Source organism: Homalodisca vitripennis, chromosome 2 (genome assembly GCF_021130785.1).
Source record: "Homalodisca vitripennis isolate AUS2020 chromosome 2, UT_GWSS_2.1, whole genome shotgun sequence".
NCBI classification, from domain to species: Eukaryota; Metazoa; Arthropoda; class Insecta; order Hemiptera; family Cicadellidae; genus Homalodisca; species Homalodisca vitripennis.
In genome coordinates this window covers 8990963-9012884 of record NC_060208.1, presented here as the reverse complement: position 1 = coordinate 9012884, position 21922 = coordinate 8990963, and positions in this window count along the sequence as shown.

Here is a 21922-nt window from a genome sequence, read left to right as displayed (position 1 = left end):
TATATATATATATATATATATATATATATATATATATATATATATATATATATATATACTTACAAAGGACCGAGATGCCTACTTCGGTTAATTAGTGCCTACTTAAGACCATTTAAATTCACTTACCTACTATGTCACAGTTTAGCTTGCCATATTGCCTCAATCAAATTTTATATATGTTAGATTATCTAGTTCTCGGAAATCTACTTTGGTCAAAATCGAGTAGGACTGAAAAGCCTATTACGACCTAGGAAAGAGTCCTACCTACTTACTATGTACTTTCGGTATAAGAGGGAAATTCTTATTAAGGTTTTGCAACTTACCAAAATAATCGTTATTAAAGTTTTGTGTTACACTTGTTTTTTGGACTATAGCCAGGGAAAGAATGAATCGTTGATGCATGTTAGTATTCATTTCTCTGTTTTTCCATTAGCCATTGTTAACCCTGCGTTGGTCGCGCACGGTCCTTGATTCCGCTACGCGAGAATTTTTTATGCTATTCTTGCCTATTTTTTTAAACCTTTTACTGATGGAAAATAACACTGTTCTTGGAAATTGTAAAAAAGATATCAAATCACGTTTATCAAAAATTTGACATTTGTGACACGTTGTAAATGTCAAAAAATGTTTGTTTACATAGAAACGTCAAAAATATTTATGTTTACTTAGTTACTGTCAAAAATAACAACAATTTTTTGTCGCATTATATATGTTTACAAAGAACAGCTGATTAAAAATTTGAAAAGACTCTTTCACTTAATAACATATGTTTGCTGCAATGCATTTCTTACGGGTATTTCTGTAACCAGTGGGGCGGAATCCTGAATCGGGAAAGGGATAAAAAGTATCCTATAACCTTCTACAGATCAAGACGAACAAATTAAAAAAAAATTAGGCGAATCCGTCCAGCCGTTTGTGAGTGATGCTGTTACACACGAACAGTTTCATTTTTATATATATAGATAATCAAGTTAGTTGTAGTTGAATTTAATTAAACTTTATAATTACTGTCACATTATTATTTAGATTAACCCTTTAAGGACCAACCGCCTGGTTTATCGCCGGCGGCGTACTATGCGAAAAGGACCAGCCGTCTGATTTATCGCCGGCGGACTTTTCACATTTTTTTAGAGATATTTTAATCTTCTATATGGAATAAATATACTATTTTTCTATTCCCTGTATGTTTCTTACTATGATATCAAATTTTAAACGTCTTTGGAATCATCAGCTTGGTCAAAAAATATTTTTCGGCCATGTTGCATCGTAATGTTGTCAGGGTACTTTGGGATTATACCGACCACACCCAGACATGAATCGTTATTTGACATTTTGCTTCTACTGATTACTAGATTAGCGTAGAACAAATTTCGTCAATATAAAACATGAATTGTCTTATCGCAAATTAATAATAAGCCTCAAAATTAAATAATGTTAAAATAATTTTTTCTCAGCTCCCACTGTAAGTTTTAAAATTTATGGAATTTTGGTTAGAGACTTCGTTTTCGGTTAACAGGTTTTTGTAGAAATTACTTTATTTTAGAAATAAATGAATTACGAGGAAATGATTTAGATAGCAGTGAGTGGTATATACGACAACAATAAATTACCATAATCTAAGTAAACAGGACTTTTAGCATCGTTCAGTTATAAACAAAAATAATATCACATTTTTTGAAATCTGCAATCTGAACTCTTGCTTAAGTGAATACAAACCTAGCACATAACTGCAATCTAGGTTAAAATAAACAAATCAAAACAGAGCGTTGTGACACACATAAGTTAGAAATCACAACCACCGTGTTGTGTTTAATCTCCATGCAAACTAACTCTAAAACATGCACTTGATTAATAGAATTGAATCCAGGTCACAATAGCACTCACCGACCAACCACATAGAACTGTCTAGAGGTGAATAGTAGATGGCGATCGACATGGCAGAAACAAGATGGCGGCAAGGTTTACCTGTAGAAAAGAGCAGATTTCAGATCTCGTAAATAAGTGTTACTAATTTTTTCTATCACTGTGATATAGAAAATTCCCGGAAAAATCCTGTTTTGAACAATCTCTTGAAAGAACTTAATTATTTAAGTTCGAAACATCGGTAAACTTTTATACTTCGTTTATTTAGTCCATAAAATAACTCTCAGGGTCCACTGGGTCTTATTTTTGAGTGATTGTTTAACTAGCCTATTGTTTCAAAGGAGCCTAGGAAGGGGGGTCAATGGGATATTAACACAGGCAATAGGCTCACGTCTGGATTTATGAGGATGGAGACTACACTTTTGAAAGACTTATTGCTTTATAGCTATTTCAATTATTCCAATTTTTTAATCTAGAGTTTTTTATGCAATACAACAATCAATAATAATTAGACCAGCAAAATCTCTAAAATTTATGTTCAAACAAGCTATCAACTACTCAGTAAACAACACGAAAATACAGACGGCAACAAAGAGGAGTACATGTTGCTAAAAATATCCAATCTAGATCACAGAATACAGACACACGCGTAATTAGGGTTCTGTAATAGACAGGTTCGTAGAATCTTTACACAGCTCAGTAAACAACTTTGATAATATTCCGAGCTTGTGCTGTGATTTATTTTTATAATCATTAAAAAGTAATTCTTTTCGTGCCTGCATGCCACGTGACAGATAACTGCAGACAAAAGTAACACAATAACAATAATAACGCCGTTATTCTGAGTGTTCCTAGAAATAACTAGTAAACTCCCGTTATGAATAAGAAGAGAAGGAAATTATAAATTATTTTCAAGCAACCTTTTTTACGATTATTACATTATTTCTGGAATTCCTTAACTAAAAAAACGCTTTAATGAAGAATTATTGCGATTTTTTTAACACCAAAACGAATGTAGTTGTATGATAATTCAAAAGTTACATAACATAATAACCTGAAATACTTAATTACTTCTATTGTGAGTACGCATTGCATGTTACGTAACATGATTCACTAAATACTTTATACAGTGTTTGTTATGTACCATCATCTATATTTATCTTGCTTACATAAAATGTTGCTTCAAACAACATTTCAAGCCTAGCTTAATTCACTCTTGAGATATCCTGCAGACAGATGTACTAAACCTAAACATGAGATCGCTGAATAAGGGGTTTTCGGAGATGGGCTCGGTTGTGTGCGATTTTGATTTTGATGTTTTTGGAGTGACAGGAACATGGCTGCAACCAGCAACTCCATCTGTTAACTATTCACTGCCTGGTTATCAGATGATGACCGAAACTCCAATGCAAATAAGGCCGATGGGGAGGAAGGAGGCAGTGGTGTAGCTATCTACATAAAAGATGGCATTCAATTTGAAAAGCACTCCTTCGTGAATCAGCTTGACCCTGGCATAGAAGCGATCTGTGTCGTTTTGAAATTGAGGGGAGAGAGGGTCGGGCAGTGTGTGGCTTATAGGCCGCCCATTGTTAGGCATAACTGTCTCGCTTCTTTGTTTCACTCTCTGTTCGTGGATCTTGCGATTGAAGTGAGGGGCGTGATATGTTTAGGAGATATGAATGTTGATCATGTCAAAAACAAGCAACGTATCTCGATATTACAGCCGTCTTTTGAAAGAATCCAATAAGTCACAGATTGTCAATCAGCCCACCAGAGTGACAACAACCTCAGCCACATTGTTAGACCACATCATTGTGGACAGGTCGGTTGAGGTCAAGAGGAACGGCGTCGTGGATGTCTCGAGCATTAAGGATCATAGGGGTGTAAGCATTACAGATCACAAGTTAACCTATTGCATTGTTTGGGTTACAAAGAAAAAAATAGAACAAAAATTTATTAAATATAAATTTAATGTATTTTAAATTAATTATTAAATTAAATTTAATATTTAATTTAATTTATTAAATATAGATTTTAGCAGCTTTGACCCAGAAAAAGTTGTAAGCGAGATAGCGGCTTGTGACTGGGATGATATATTGAACGAACAAGACGTTGATATTGTGGAGGCATGGATAACAAATAATATTAGGAAAGTATATGACAAAAATGCCCCTGTAGTATGTAAGAAAGTGTCCAAGAAAAAAGCCCCATGGCGAAACGATGACATCCGAAAGATGACGAAGGTTAAAAATAAGTTGCGAAATAGATATTGGAAGTACAGGAATATAGATGACTGGGAGAGGTGCAAAGAAATAATATGATCCGACTGAATAATATGATCAGAATGGCAAAAAATAGATTTTTTTCTGATAGCATTTCCTCTTCAAAAAATCCAAAGGAGTTCCGGACATGCCTTAAGAAAAATGATATTGTAGAAGCAAGGGTTTGCTCGAAAATTCCACCTGAAGTTAAAGCGCATGAGATCAATGAATACTTTATAAACATGGGAGCTGGCCCGAAGATTGGGATATATATATGCTGGGTGAAGTTGCTTTTAAGGTTAAAAATATTTGCTAACGCACAGCCAAATCCCATACAGTGACTTGGACTATCGTTGAACTCAGTGTAAATTATATAAATGTCAAATTAAGCTTTATGAAAACTCTCAAGTATATATATATATATATATATATATATATATATATATATATATATATATATATATATATATATATATATATATAAATATTTTTAACCTTAAAAGCAACTTCACCCTACGGGATTTGAAAGGCTAAAGAGAGGCAGCTGAAACGGGAGATCCTAATAACCGGAAATTGTATAAAACAAAGAACTAGAGATGAAGCGACCAGAATTACCAGACGACACGACCAAGCAGTAGGGGATATCAGAGAGAAGGCTTGGGAAGGCTACCAACTCAACCATCGGTCAACAAAGTAAAAGTGGAAGGAACGCCACACACATGAGGATTTCGCTATTTCTCTTTTCTCTACAGGGAGATATAAAATAGCTGCCCAAAAATACCTTAGAATGAAATAAGCTACAAATTTTAAAAGTTGCAAGTAACTACAGCGAAGCTTGTTACGCAATATGTTTTATTTGTACTCCTAGCTTGTATTTTATTGGACGTACTTCATGTCAATCCATATCTGTCTGTGTGTCCGCATGATATATCTAAAATAATTTAAAATATCGAAGTAATAGTTTTCCATGTAGCAGTGTGGAACATATGGAAGTAAACGCATTATTTCAATGTAGGAAACACTGAGTTTGATTATGCTATGTTACACTCCATGGGATTTGGCTGAGAATCAGTCAAATACATACAGATATTTACATCGGTCTTATAGTTAACCAAGATTGTAACGAGAAATTAGCAGAATACATATATTCATAAACGGTGAAAATACTTTATATTAAATGCGCAATATTAAAAAATTAACACAACTCGGTGGTAAGGAGGTCTATAAAATTTTGGTTTTCAGACATTCTATGTAGCCCTCAATAATTTTGAGGCGAATTTAGGAAACTTGTGGACTGTATTTTGGGACGGAGATGTGTTCCTTAAAATGTGCTATAAACTGTTTCCGCCGTCTAGTATGTATAAAAACTGCCATTTCCGCAGTCTATTTAGTATATTTAAGACATAGAATAAATGTAATGTTCTTTCCTTTTGTAAGTATGTCGTGCAATCAAAAATCCCTGATTTTTCAATGTTTTTGTTTGTATTCGTTGATTTCTATTACTTGTTTAAATTTATTTTTCATAGTTTTTTTATATTTTATTTAGTATATTATAACATGTTTTACATGGAATTTGTAAATTTTCTACGTTTATTGTATGTTATATTTATTTATATGTGTAACTGGTTAATTAAAGACGACTCTTGATAGACCTCGAGTGCTAAAGTTTATACTTGCGTAGGGTAGTGAACTTTGCTGATTGTTGTTTTAGGTCTATTTTTGTGCTTTTCATTGCTGTGAACTATAACGATCTTTTAAGACAGACAATTTAATGGCGACAGACAAAAAATTATAAATAAAATACGTATGGAAATCTAACATGTGTGTCTTAACATTTTGTTGTCCGGACATTTAATCAGTAGATCTACCCAGAACTGATTTATTACAGGCGAGCTCGAAAATACTTAGATTATTCTAATAACAAGTCTTGAAACCCAATAATATTATTCTATATGTTTAGTAGATTATACTTGTATGTTAGCGTATATCATGTTTTACTGTAGGATTAGTTTGTATTTAAAGAAATTAGTAACTGTCAGGGCAATTATTAATATTTACAATACATCTAAGTTATAAATTTTAAAGGACATTGAAACAGGAAAAAAATTAAAATTAACATAACGCGTACGATGAAATGACACGAAATCTGTTTGTTACAGAGCAAATTGCCAACACAGTGGGTACGATCTCTTGTCACGGAAGTAGTCAAAATTATTGAGAATTTAGAGGTAAAAGTCTACTTCACTGATGAGAAGGCCGAGTTAGTTTGTCGGACGTTACAGGCCTATTTAATGACAGGGCAGTCACGTGACTGGTCCTGTTTTCACGAGCGTGTAATTATTGTAAAACACTGATCATTGATTGAATAGTAATGAGTGTTTTCAAACGAATGATACCAAATTCAACCTTGGCATCATAAACATAATTAATTAGAAGCAGAAGTGATCATAGACGCGCAAAGCTTAAATTAAGGGACATTATCAATTATTTCGTTTAACATCTGAAGCTGTTAACCACGGACCATATATAACTTAATATGATTTTAAAGTATGTTTACATCCATTTCTACATGCCATAGATCCCCATCAATTATTACTGAAAAGCTAATGACTGATATCACGCATCCCCTCAACTGGCCTAAAACAGTTTGTTACTGAAATCGTCGGAGCTTTTCACTCAAATATTATGGAATGCTTGAGAGAAAATCAAGTCATTTAATGGATACTTATAATAAATGTTTCACTATACGACTTTAGTGTTAAAAAACGCTGTTCTGAAATATACCAGGAGATTTGAATATATTTCACAGTGACTCTGACTTAATTCAGGAGCATTTTGAATGCAATTTAAAAAGAGATTCCTATGGTACTAATGTTTTTCAACAAAATAATTTGCAAAGCCGCGAGCAACTGCCAGTCATTGTTTAAAGTAACAAATACATCGTGATGTAATAACGTTATACCTTGCACATAAATAAATAAATTACTGTAATGACAATGACCGTAAGAGTGAAAACTAATTATTATCTCAAATTTTGATATTTGTACTAAAAGTAGAGAAGTTATCAGAGCACACGCAGGTGAAGTGATTATTGCAAACTCGAAAGTGAACTCTACGTGTGCGAGGTTGGCAACACTCCACGACTCCGGCTACTAAGTCTGAAGTTATGATGTTATTAAGTTGTCATACCTGAGTCTAATGGATGCGCAGTACCTGCCACTGACTGTCAGACGTTTGCACTAATGAAGCACTGCAGTAACTTTTAACTGTCACAGACACTTTTCACTTCATCCAAAGAGCCTCCGCCAGATAGAATATTCAGAGAAAATCGTATTAATTAAAAATAAACTTTTCCCGATTTTCGTTGGCTTGCTTTTGACGAGCATTAAGATCTAGTGATCTAGTCCAGTATAAACTGTCAAAGTAGTCGCATCTTTAATTTACTACAATAGTTAAACGTCAATAGTTCAACAAGCCAATCAATATTTAAAACTATTGCATTCTAATAAATGTTTATTTACAAAGCATAGTTATATTGAGTACAAATATTCTATGATAGTTTTAAATACAGCTGTATTGCAAGTGTTTTACTTTACTGAAAATACTTGCGCGATTGCGATTTATCCACTCCGAGGAAGTCACGTCGAATATAAGCTCCTTGTCAAAACCGATCTCCTTTATCCTTCTTCAACAATATAACATTCTACATTCTACATACTGCTATCTGAATGTTTCTCTATATTCCATTTCCTATCCTTATATTGTAAATTCTCTGTAAACGTATTACAAACATACTAACTTTTCAACTCCAAAATGATACTTGACATCTTTCAGAAGAGACAAAAGTGAAATCTCTGATATATTTTTAGTAACGAAAACAATTTTGAAACTATGTTGCACATGTAACATGGAACTTACTACCGCCTCTCAAGGATAACCACGCGCTGTGTTACAGAGAAACTACTGCGAGATTTTAATAATATTTTACTTTTTTGTGTCATATCAGTAACGTCAATTGTTCTAAATCATCTTATCTGAAAATTGATCTCTTCTGCAATTCTTGTCCATGAATTTCAAATATAATAACAATAATATTGTAGCAGGTATGAAACAACACTAAACTGCATAATCAATGTTACAAGAAAACACATTCTATCATGCAGTAGAGGTCGGGTACATTTTTAAGTTTGCTCAGAATTTGACGAGATACAAACAGTGCAAGTTTTAAACATGTTCAGTGATGGGAAGTTGCATGACAAAGAAAATACTGCAGGAGTTTTACTTTTTTTGCTAATAAAATTCTTATGTAGCAATTCAATAAATTTTATATGAAATAACAGCTCTTTTTAAAAGAATACATTTGGTATATGAACTTCGTTAAAAAAAGTAAGAAATAGACAGATAGGTTTAGGCAACAAACTCAAATGATAAATTGCTGTGATAAAAATTAGTAATAAATAAACTTCTAAAAATATGTCTATTTGTGCAACCAAAACTGTACGTGCTTTATTAAATTAAATAAACTGCGTAGTGCATTACAAATTGTATTGGTTCTAAGTAAATTGAAAAAAAATTAAAGGCTTTTATAAAGTAAATCCATACAAAGCCATTCAAGTATTCACTAAAGTTCAACGTATTCTAAGTAGATTCAGCAAATATACACGAAAACACATGTTCTCAAGCTAGAACAATATCTTTGTGAGGCAAACTCATGTTATATGTAGAAGCAGATTCCCTGTGGAAGGCTTGAATATTTCAGAGTGGCCTAACCCTCCACGACCTTTGAGAATAACAAATAGGTCACAGGTGGTAAATAACTTGTAGTACCTTGGTAATAGCTCTGATTATACGTGTCAACGACCTTACCACAAAATCAGATCAAAATGTTCATCCGTAAATATTTTTGATTCAATACAAGGATGGTAAATAACTCTCATGTATATTTTCAGAAAATGTTAGCGTATGTCAGTCTGCATGATAACAATATAACGCCTGAGCGATTCCAATAACAAAACTGTTATTCACAAGTGACCTTACGCACAGGGATGTCTCCATTCGTTTTTATCCACTTTAGCTCCACGTACTTTAGTTGGAACCAACAATAACTTTAACATGAATTATGAAATTTTGATGATTAAAAAGTGAAACGTAAAATTTTAATACTGCCAATCGGCTGATATCTCTGAAGGAGTTTACTTCTAAGTTCACTTTGACTAGAGAAATATTTTTAAATAACAAATATTTCATATATAAAAGTAGAATCAAACCTTATTTTGCGCTATTTCTTTATTTGCTTTCGTAAAAAAATTTGGAGTACAATAAAATAAGAACGAAGGTAAAATAACAACCTCCTTACACTATTACAACCTACTCAACGCTACAGTTGGTTTCTTAATTACCACCTGTAGCGTGCTCTTAATTACAAAGTAGTAATTACCTTGAGGTTAATTACTATTAATCACGTGATGGTTGGGCTTGTATGGGTACAATTTAGGCCTCCTTCATAAAAGCGACAATATTACTGCTTTGTAACCAGACCTTATCATGTTGCTATTACAAAGTTTAATTAGGGTACAAAGAGCTGTAATACAATACGGTCAACACTTCAGCACAGTAGAGAATTAGCCACCTGAAATATAAACTACATTTTGGTGTTCTGTGAGAAGGGCATTTAAAGCTATTCAGTTTAAAAATGTAATTAAAAAATGTATTAATTCTCCTAATTATATGTGATCAATGCATTTTACACTTCAAAAAGCTTTACAAAAATCACCGTATATAAATATGTCGAAATGCATTTGAAAACCTATTAACATAGAATTAAAGACATTAACAACGAAAGATTGGGATTTTTATATAAATAATTACAGAAAAGCTAAAACTGAAATCTTAAAAAAAAATTAATTACAATTATGAGTAAAAATATTTAATACTTGAATATGTACGGTAGTGGCCAATGGAAGATCCAATGTAGTTGTTACAGATTTCGTTTTTTATTGCTCTCTCTTTGATTTTTTGTCACTTGACACAAAGCAAGATCTTGGATTTTTCTGATTAATTACATGTGTTTTGTAGTTGATTTGATGAGAATGACGCATTACTCCCCCGGTTACTTATGGATTCATAATATTTTGCGGTGTTTTATAAGATAATAAAATGGATTTTTCCTTTCTGGTGAAATTGTTTAACTTGTAACGAAAGAAACTTAAAGAGCAACTTAGAGAGAAACTTATACATGTAGTTTCCAAAAGCTTTATAACTTTACAATAAAACGTAATTCATGTGGTCAAAAAACGCGAAAAATGTGCTAGTCTATTCTGTACATAGTATTATTCATGACTTTCGAGTTTTATCGGGAACTATAAGCCTACGTAATCAATATAATTATCAAACCATCTTAGAAAATGGTCGATTGTTAAAATCTAATTAAATAATTTCTAGTCGTATAATCACTAACTAAAACAAAAATCACTGTAATAACGTCATATTTTGCATATAAATATAAATAAGGAAATAAAATATAATTGCTTTGAATTAAACTTAGTTATAATTATTACCAGACTCTGTATTGTTGACATTTTCATTAAAAAATTGACATTATGTTATCAACGGTCAAACCCGTAAGTAATAAATTGAAGAAACTCGAAAGTGAACTCTCAAGTGCGAGAGGTTGGCAACACTCCACGGCTACTAAGTCTAAAGTTATGATATTATTAAGTTGTCATACCTGAGTCTAATGTATATGGGGTGGCTGCCACTGTCAGATGTTTACACTAATGAAGCACTGCAGTAACTTTTAACTGTCACAGACACTTTTCACTTCATTAAGGTACTATCCGACAAATATAATATTCAGAGGAAATCGTTTAAATTTAAAATACACTTCCCAAAAATAATTTGGTAAACTTTAGCAAACTCTACTGTTGGTGAGGCTGGAATTTTTTATTTCTCCCTGCCTGTTCGCAGATATCTATAAAATTGTATGAACAGAAACTGATATACAAACTTGAAATTTTGCAAAGAATCATTTATATATTCTCAATACTGGATTGATGACGCATTTACCTCGATGGAATTTGGTGGTGCGTTAATAAATATTTTTACATTGGTTTTATGGGTAATCATGATGGCCACGAGAACTGTATCAGAATAAATAAGTTTATAAACAAGTTAAGTTCAATCATACCACAAATACAGATATTTAAAAGTATATTAAACATACAGTAAAAAAACAGTAGCAGTCGTGGGACTGCCGATAGAAGTGAAAACGGAACTATTAAGTTGAGAGTAATTAAAACTATATGCAAAAATTATATGAAATTTTTTATGTTTTATTTATTAGTTACATATGATGGGTTAAACAAATCATGAACAAAATATAAATACAAAGTGGTTGAAAAAAATAATTAATATACAATTATCTTAACAATATCTTAATAAAAAACAATAAATGAACATATTTCATAAAATCTAAAATTATTATAACATTTTTTTAATTTTCCAATTTTAAAATCCACAAAAAATATTATCAAATAACTAGAAATCTATTTTACCACGCTAGTAAGATAAATCTTATACCGTAATAATACTCATTTCATGATGAAGAGGTTAAATATTAAAAACATAATTAAAATGAATAATGCTAAATTTTAAATACAAATATTCGTACAAATATTAAAAATGTTTAAAAATATATTCGTTGTTTTCATTATTCATTTATCTGTATAACTACGGATAAAGTATATATTTGCAATAATAATTAAACCCACAATATTTTTAAGACTAATAAATTTGTTAAATTAACTTGGTTCTTTCGTAAAGGTATTTTTATTGCACAATAAACTAATTTATTGAGTTAATACGGTATCAGTGAGCCAATGCGCCAACTACAGTTCCGGCAGAAACGTTCACTCATCACTTCATACGCTACTACAGGCTAAACTAAACTTCCAATAAAAAAATGATAAATTACAAAAAAAATATTCATCTATTTTCACACAAATTTCTCGCTGACAAATCTTGTCTGACCAAAAAATAAAAAAAATCCTCGCTTACTACTTTTTTCTTGTCATTGTAAACGCTATGTAAAATGTAAACAATAATCAAAATTACTTCGAAATTTTTTTTAATATTTAAAAATATAACCAATAGATTGCCAATATTAAGAGCTTTAATTTGACGCATCTTACAGAATTGTACGACATTGGCTTCACTTTTAAATCGCGAGAGGAAGCCGTAAAGGTCACTGATTTTCGCAGTCTGTTTTCATACTCCGCCGGGACAGTTTTAACACAGCGAGACTGACTTTTTCATGCAGGTTAGTAGTCCGCGGCCAAGTCTACTATTATCATTAGCATGTCGGTGACGCGAACCGAGGATTTTACCCTCTACCAAAACGCTCAACGCGCCTAAAGAAGTTTTCACTTCAAAAAAAGAAAAATAAAACTATATAGTAAATATCAATGCTAACATTTTTTTGAGAAAATCTTATTTCAACGTTGTGGCATGTTCTCTGTCTCTCTCTCTCGGGACTTCCTTATATTAAAAACGGACAATCCACTGAACCCAAGCTTTAATGTATCATGTGGCAAGATATGTCGATAAAGATCATCTGTAACACTTAAGTTTTGCATGAAAATTGCTTTTATAAATGTACACTAGTAATGAGTTATATCATAGTGTATGTCCATGGAATTTGACTGTGTCATTGAAACATTTAGTATTCTGATTTTCTGTTTTCTGTCTCACAGAGAAGAAAAACAGAAAAATGGCTCTTCATGTCTGGTACAACTCCATGTTTTGTATTTCTCCTTCAGCCACTGTAAACGTGTCGTGTCTCAATGTCAGAAAATCCAAATTTTGATAACTTATATATTATATATAATATATTATATATTCACAAATTTTTTGAGAGAGTACGGTTAGCAATTTAGGTGTTATATCACCATTACAAAAAATATTTTTCTGGAAATTCGTTATTGCTTTTTACATTCAAGAAGTAAAGTAAAATTTATGTTTTAATCTGCATTGTAAATACCACATACTTTATTGCAACAATTTAATATCACACCAAACAATGTGCACAAAACAGTTATTTCTGAATGTTTAAAATATTATTAAATAAGACGTTTTATTTTAAACGTTAATTTAAAATGTAATATTTGCATCTCTTGAATCAGATTTTATGATAAGTCAACCCTTTAATTAATACCAATAAAAGATTTCGATGTAGTGTAATATGAATATGAAGTTCAGTGAATATGAATTTTCTCTTCTTTGAATTAAATTCTACAATATGACATAAAGTAATTTGTCAACAAACGGCCATCCGCAATGTGTTAAAGATTATTTTAAAATTAAACAACGAGTCTAACACTAATCGCCAACTTAAAAAATATTCGATTTACATTATACTTATAATTAAGAAAATTTCTCCTTTAACTTGTCTTGAACTGTGATGTTAAATAATTGAGCTGATTGCATTACAACTTTAGGTTTAGTTTAAGGACACCCTATCTATGTCGTCAAATTTATACAGCAAGCTCGAAAAACAAATAACGAATATTATTACTTACTATTACTTTTAGTGAAATATTTAAATGCTCTTGATCTATTTGGTCTCATTCTACTCATTAGTCTACAGTAATATGTTTTCTTATATATTTTATATATGTGAGTAAATTTGGTTCCAAAGAGTTAGTGGTAGTAAAAGTGCTAAGAAACTAAATAAAATTCATTAATTAACTATCTGCGACATTATTAAAGGAACACTTCAAATCAAACCTCTGCTCGCTAAAGCTATTTTCGACTTAAATATTAGAAAACCTTTATTGAGGGAGCTTGCAAAGGAGATTAAATTGGTTGAGAGCTGTCAACGTCAAGCCGGATTATAGAAGGCGACCAGAATAGTCCGGAGAAACGGTTACAGCTTTGTCTTTTACCGGCTGTGACAACTACAGTTCCTGTCAAAAGACTCTCAAAAACTACTATATCTATTCTGAGTAGGTCACTTTAGGAACTCATCTAGTAATGAATCCATAATAGTACTAAAAGAAATATTGTTGATAAAACTCATAATCTGCTGTTGTATCTAGAGGAGTTTACTTCAAACTTCACTTTTACGAAGAAGGATTTATAAATGAGAAAAATATGTCATTAGAGTGGTATTAAAGCGTAGTTTCTGCATTTTATTTGGTCGCTCAGGTAGTTAAGTTTTATTTGGTGTACAATAAAATACAAGGATAGCTCTGACCTCCTAACACTATTACAACCTACCCAACACTACAGTCGGTTTCCTAATTACCAACTGCAGCGTGCTCTTTATTATAAAGTAGTAACTAGCATAGCTAGCTAGATCTGTATGACCACATATTTACATTTGGTCTCCTTTATAGAAGCAACACTATTACTGCTACGTACCCAGACCATATCATGTTGCTATTACAAAGTTTAATTAGGGTACAACGAGCTGTAATACAATACAGTCAACACTTCAGTACAGTAGAGAATTAGCCACCTGAAATATAAATTAGATTGTGGCGTTCTGCGATAAGGGCATAGAAAGCTATTCAGACGTGTAAATAAATTTTAGAACTACTTGTCTATGAATAATACATATTCAAATGTTATAAAGGTTCACTACAATTATCATTGATGAACTTCCATCATGTTCGAGATACATAAAAAGTATGGAATGCTAAGTCAAGTATGAACGATTTATTGATTCTTGTAATTTAAATATTTAATGTAGATCCACAAATATGTTCATTTTCTACAAAGTAACTCACATTACGCTTAAAATGATTTAATGCCTGAAAGTATATGGTGATGGCATAAGGGAGGTCTAATATAGCTGTTGAAAATGTAGTTTTTCATTTCTCTGTCCGTTTTTTTGTCGTTTTGGAAAACATTTTCTCCTCATTGCATTTAAAAAAATACACTTTTCTTCTTGACTCAAGTGGATCTTGTAATTGGTTTTAGTTTCACGATTTCTTACCGATTACATTTTATTGCACAGTTGATTTGAAGAGAATCACGCAAATTTTTCTTGTTCGTTTGTGGAAAAATTACATTAATTGTGTGAGTTTTTGCAGATTGAAATCGAACATTTTACATGAAAGATTGGACAAGCAATATAGTATAATGACCTGATTACAGAAAAATATAGAAATTGACCTAAAAAGTTACCTGTAGTAATATCCATCCAGATAGTCTTTATAATGTATAAAATTAAAATTCTAGAGAGCCTGATCATGAATGCCTTCAGCCATCGGGAGCGTAGCTGATCATGAATGAAACTTACGTCGCTGTCCCGCACTGCTGGCGACGTGACTTTTAAAGAATATATCTCGAAATAGTAGTCATGTAGTATCTAAAAATGTTAAGGATTTGATCATGATTGCCTTCGTTCAGCAGTATGAGCTGCAGCAGCATGATAGCTAAAATTGTTAGAAGTATTTAGCCAAATAAATCTTTCTTTAAATATGAGGTACTGTCATAAATTTAACCTAGATATTTTTAATAGTATTTCTTACATACATTATTATATTAATAATATATTAAAGTATACCTAGTTTGAAGTTTTCAGCTAGTGAGCCTAATTGTGCTTTTCAAAAAAGATAGAAGTGTATAGTCAGTGCCGTGTATTTAATGATAATTGGAGTAAAAGTGGAGTTTATTCCACTTTGTAGTAAAATCCAATATGATTTTGTGCATGTATAATAAAGAAAAATATTATAATATTCTTAGAAATTACGAAACAAAACATTTTAAAAGCAAATTTGTTACCAATAATATAGGTCAGTCCCGACAAAAAATTATAATCTTTAACAAATTCATGTAACTTCAACATTAATAAGAGTAAAAATCAGAACAAGGCTTTTCCAATTATGGCAAACTATTCACATGCTCATGACCTCTAGCAAGCAAAACTAGCCCTTAGAAGAGTTTCAGATTTAATTAGCTTTAGAACCTTACGTTTGTAGTACATCTTATACCACTCATCTCACTTTTTCAACTTTAAACTTCAAAGGTAACAATAGATTGTACGTGTGAAAGTTTTTAGGACAAAACTTGTTTTCTTTGAACATGTTTTGGGAAATAAAATTTCGAATCACTTTGGAACTAGCAAGAAATAAGTAAAATCCTAAAACTTACAAGTTGAAACTAGAATAAAAATAAATTTATTTTCACAAAGAAACATTTTAACTGTACTATAAACAATAATATTTGTACAAAATTAAATAGTAAATTAAAAATATATTGTCTTACAAGTAAATTTACAAATGTAATATTTCAAAGCAAAAAAATGCACATAAATGTTTCTTCTAGAAAATACTAGGGCTTCAGAGGGAACTGAAACTATACCTGCTAATCTTTAACTTGGACTGATTGAACAAGCCGCAAGTGAGAACTTGAAAAAAATGGAAGGAGTGCTTCAATGATGCAGATGTGTAAATATATGTTCATGTCTAGGTTAATTGATTAAGTGGATTCATTGATAATTTACTAATAATTCAATCATTATACTGTAAACATCTATGTTTTTTTTCATATTTTTCGTCACATGTATTACAGTGATGACTTAAAGAGAACAAATCATTTTACAAAGAAGGTTTTCACTTTTTGGATCAATACATTATGTCTATGAAGCAATTTCTCAAAAGTGAATTTTATGAAATCTAATTATAAAGTGAATAATTATAATAAACACCCAAAATCTGCTTTGATAATAAGGGACTCAAAGTTAGAGCCAGACTAGGCTGGCACTATTGACCAAAAACAACCGTATAAATCTCTTACATACAAAAGAAAGAGACAGGATGGCTCAATAGAGAATTGTAACTAACGACTCGTCAACAACTGTAGAACATTATTTTTATTACCTGCTATATTGCCTCAATTACTGTAGAACTTTCAGTAAAGTAAATTACTTTGAAAAGACATTTGAAGGTTCTTGGCCCACCTGTCTACATAGATCTTTCATTTTAGCCCTCGAACGAAAAAGTCTATGGTATGAGTTCATAGATTGTCCAAAGATAGTTTATTTTGTTTAGTGAATTATTTGATTCAGCCAACTACATAGTTTTAGTATTTTGAATATGTACATCTTTACTGTTTTTCTAAAAGTTGGATTTTGTAAATATGATTTAGAATGTGTGTAAAAAGATTGTATCGCTTGTGCCCGACCAAACAACAACCGAATTACTATAGGTAGTAGTACTATATATTACTGTATGAAATTATGAAATTAATTTATTCTATCCGCAAATATTAAGTAAGTAGGGTTCCGCATTTTTAATATACAATAACACTGATTAACTGAAAACTAATAAAATAATTTTCCCTGTCAGCCAAATATGTTATAACAAAATAAAAATAATTGTAAATGCTTCACTCATATAAATAAATAATTGACTTACAGTAAAATAATGTATAAATTTAAAAAAACCGTCTAGGATTTGAGCCAATTTGCCTCTCTAGTTTTGGAGGTTGAAATGGAACGGTATGAAAGGGGTTAAAAATATGAAACAGTAGTTTTTTATTAGATCATATTTTTCATATCCCGACACATTTAAAACCATCTGCTACCCATTTTCAGGCGCTTAAATTGGCAACCTGTTGTAACGTCTAAGATAGTGCTCTTGACTTCTCGTGCTTCTGACTTGTATCCTGTGCAGCGACAACACCTGGGTTCATCTTCTCCTGTCTGAACTCCAAGCAGTTTTTGGGTATGTTTAATCCCTTTTTATGTCTCTTTTATCTTTCTTTTCATTTATAGTGACAGTCAGTTGCTGAAAGTTCTATATTTTGATCCGCACCGGAAGTGACATCCACCGTGCGCGGTCCGTCTTTCGTCTATTAAATGAGAGTTCTGCATCGGAGGTAGCCTTCTATTAGCCTGCGCAGATATAATTATAATAATAATACAAGACAAGCAATACGTCTACATAGACAAAGCAATAATAATACATAACAAGAAGCACTACTCTGCGAGAGAAACGGTTATAGCTCTCGGCTCTGTTCACCGCTTGCTGCACCTCTCCGATTGCGTCAATTGTTGATCGTCCCTTCTTGAAGCCGTACTGACGCGGGGACAAGTCACCGGCAGCTACAACGGCGAGAGTCAGTCGGGCTCGAATCAACTTCTCAAAGAGTTTACCTGCCGTGTCCAACAAACAAAGAGGCCGGTAGGACGACGGCGTATCGGGATCACCTTTCCCTTGCTAATCAGTACTAGCCTGGCAATTTTCCAAGGAGAAGGAAAAATCCCATTGGTCAGACAGGCGTTATAAATATTCAGCAGGAGTCGGGGATTGATGTGGAATACCTTTTTGAGGGCCTCACTAGGAATTCCATCGAGGCCGGGAGCTTGGTTGCTCTTCAGGGAGCGAACGGCCATTTCCAAATCCTCGTTGCTGAAGAGAGGAAAGTAACATCCATAAGGTTGCCCATATTTAAGTGACACATCGGTTTTTGCTGTGCCCAGTGGTAGGTCCAACTGGAAGGTATAAACCAGCCAGAAGTGATCCCTGATGGGTACATTTAAATACTTAGGACAGAGCTTATGAGGTTTGGCTTCTTAGACGAAAAGTGCCAATTAAGTCTAATGGCAATCACAATATGCATACAGGAAGTGGGTGCTTTACTTAACCAAATAAAACTATAACCATTTATCATAGTTTTTATCGTACCGTTGCATATTAGAATGTATTGTATTCATAATAGTATATTTCAATTCTCATTATTAGTAATAATTTTACAATATGGGCGTTTTCATGAAACAATCAAAATTTTCCAATATTAAATTAGTGAATATTCCCTGTGGAATGCAGACCAATAGCAGATTCCATTATTATTTACAATAGAGTAAAACTAATTAGCTCTTTCAGTGATCAAATATGAGTTTTATTTGAATATGTTTGACTCACTAAACCAACTCTCTGGTACATAGTCATTCCAGAACTAAACAACAGATGTGATGTGTGATTTGTGGCTGCTACGATTATGTGTTACTCTAATAATATAACAAAAAAGAGGTGTTAGATCAGAAATAATTGCATTACATAATATTCGTAAATGCATGTGAAATACTGTGTATACCACAGACTGTATGATAGAATCTATTGCAAGATTGATCTTTGTGTCAATAAATTGCCACGTGGATAAATTTATATAATAAATAAATTATATAATTAATTATCCAATTCAAATATTTCAGTACGCATATGGAGAAGGTAGAATAACACTGCAGCACGTGTCACAATCAATTTAACAGGCTTCTATGACGTTGCATGTCAAATTTCATATCTATAGCTTATTTCATTCTCGAGATTATATGAGAACATATAGGCAGACAATCGCAAAAAAGAAGTTGAAACAAAAAAGACGCAATATACAACTCGTTTTTATAGAAATCAAGTTTCATGCCAAATTTAAATTTACATATAATATCCTTGACATATTTTGCATGCAATTAATTGAGCATCATATCAGTGTTTAAGTAATAAACGTGCACATACCAAGTCACCATCGTACCATCTTATAAAATGATGTATGTTTTGGGATAATTAGGCTACATGAGTTAATATGTCACATGTTTCAATTTTCATATGGGTTTACTGAGTTTGTTTCTTAAATTGTTTACATGAAAGACTGCATGATAGAACTGTTTTAAAAATGGATTATAATTGAATATCACTTATGGATATTAATAACTTATTGATTGCCTTATGAGAAAACACGCTAATTTATAAAAAAAACTATGAGTTGTCTTATGTATTGGACTGTACTGATCCCTTCACAAAGAGCCTCTGGGATATCCGAAAGTCACACTGTGGATGTCTACACGTATGAAGTGTAATGTCACAATGAGTGTGAATGTCTGAATAAGGTCCCATCTGTCCACTGTCCAACACCAGGCTAATGTCTCAATGTATTCACTAAGTATAGTTTGAACACTCCATGCCACACCAGTGCCACTACATGCTACACACAATTTAATAAAATAATATTAAGTCAGTGCTATATAATGTACTAAGTTCTGTTCTGTATGTAATTAAATTACAAAATAAATCATTTTGATTGGTTATTTATGTAACGAGACTGCAAATTCTATTTAATGCATTACACAAGAAACATTTTAGTCTAACCCCTTATACATTACATTTATGAAAACTTTGCAAGATCAGATGTTCTTGTACATTCCGACAACACTCGTTACCCAACTCGTATACATTGCCAGTTTGTGAATGTTGAATTTAGCTCCAGTTCACCTTTCCCTTAGTCTCTGATATCGAACGGAGTAAAGAGTTAATTGTGAATTTTTTCGTCATCGCCTTTATTTGGAACTCTTCAGACAAACAGGGCTCTAGATTCCAAGAGTCAAGTCTGTGACAGCCTAAGATTCCACACTCTGCACTAAGAGGAAGGTGAAATGGAGCTGAACTTAACATTCACACTGAAAAAATCCTCCCCACAATAGCTACGTTACTGTTGTTTGTAGCAACAAGCCTTTCTACATTCAATACTATAAGAGTCATTGAAATCATTGTTCATATTTAATCATTATAGAGAACGAAGCATATGTTTTCAATTCTCTGACTAGACAGCTGTCATTATCAACTTGCATAGAAACATTCGTTCCCTTCAGAGCTCGTTAAGCAAATACAGCCTCCGTTTAGGCATATTAACGCCGGTAAACAATACTCTATTGTCTAAGTTAATCAAAGCCTGTTCCGGTGTTGCTTTTGTTCAATCGAACACAGTTTTCTGTATATGTTATATGAGTAATATAATAGAGATCCTTTGCACCTATATGCATATTTTGTATAAATATAATAACTTGAAAATTTTGATTAAATATAAGGCATTTTTCACGAAGACAAATGTTAATTATTTGTAATTTAATTTATCCTCATGTAAAATTTTCTTACCTTGACTATACTCTGCGCTATTGACATTACAGGCTAGCGTTTTGCTGTCGTCATATTTAAGGACACAATTATAAACTGCGTTTATAAATGTTTAGTATTTCAACAGAAATTATGAGTCAAAGCCTTTGAGAGCTATTCACAGGGATTGTTATAATCGCATCAGCGAGTATTAACTGGTTAAATCTTCTTTCCAATACGATGTTACAATAGGCTATGAGCTTTCCTCATTAAAATTGGCTGAGTTTTAGAGAAGCCTATCACTCGTGGGGCTGGAAAAATGTGATTTCTGTCTGTCTGTCTGTCTGTCTGTCTGTCTGACAGTCCGCGTAATATCTCGAAAAAGAACTGACCTATAGACTTGAAACTGTGCATGAAACTTAATTTTTATACGAGGAACTCTTAGTTTCGTGATAATGCATGTCAATCAATAGGATTTGGCTGAGCGTTTGCAATAGTTTTTTCATTATTAGTCTTATGGGTTCCCATGATAGAAACAAGAAAATAGCTGAATAAATAGATTTGTATACTGTGCACAATCATATGAGATTTTAAAAAGTGACTCTTTCATTCGTAGAGTAAAAAGAAAATAAAATAGACTGGAGTCAATGTTAAAAGTCGGTGGCAATATTTGACTTCGGTGTCCTCTTACGTTGTAGTACCCTCGATAGCTTACAGGAATTTTTTATTGAACACAGGTATAGATTCTAACTTACTTAAGTAAAACCTGTGATTGCATCACGTGGCAAGATATATCGAGAAAGATATATCTGTTTATGAAATTTATGCAATTTAATTTCTACATAGACAACAATGAGTTTTATGATGGTGCATGTCTAACCGTGAAATTAGGCTGAGTCTCATTAA